The sequence below is a fragment of the Panthera onca genome, chromosome C2 (assembly GCF_046562875.1).
Source record: "Panthera onca isolate mPanOnc1 chromosome C2, mPanOnc1 haplotype 2, whole genome shotgun sequence".
Taxonomy (NCBI): Eukaryota; Metazoa; Chordata; class Mammalia; order Carnivora; family Felidae; genus Panthera; species Panthera onca.
The window spans coordinates 115,393,062-115,393,637 of NC_138347.1; positions in this window are offsets into that span (position 1 = coordinate 115,393,062).

The window sequence follows — 576 nt, forward strand, 5'->3', positions numbered from 1 at the left end:
CAAGCAGGCTCTGCACCATCAACGCAGACCTCAATGCGGGGCGCAAACTCAACCGTGAGATCATGACCTGAGCAGAGATCAAGAGCTGGACGCTTAACTGACTGTGCCACCCAGGTGCCCCTAAACTATTTTGAATTTAATGTACATTATGTTGATGAGAACTGGATTGTTTGTTTGAAGCTCTGAGATTCATCTCAGTATGAACCACTTTATTTCCTACTAGGATATCCTTTTGCTATTGTGAAGATATAAACAATGTCTACTTCTATTAAAAAGAAATATATGTGCAGGCAAAATATGTTTTTGAATTGAAGATATTATTTCTTATTAACAGACTGCATGAGACACATTAATGCTTGATTATTAGTGCTAATAGAGAAATACAGAGAGTATAGTTTATCAAAAGACAAGATGCATTTTGGAATATAATTTAATTTAATTATATTAATACATGAAATGATGAAGCCATATGGAAAGTCTGATTCTGGAGAAACTGAAGGTTCTCATTTCTGTGTATCATGTTTCGCAGATGTACATATATCCCGCTGTATATCATGTTTCAAAATACTCAAAATA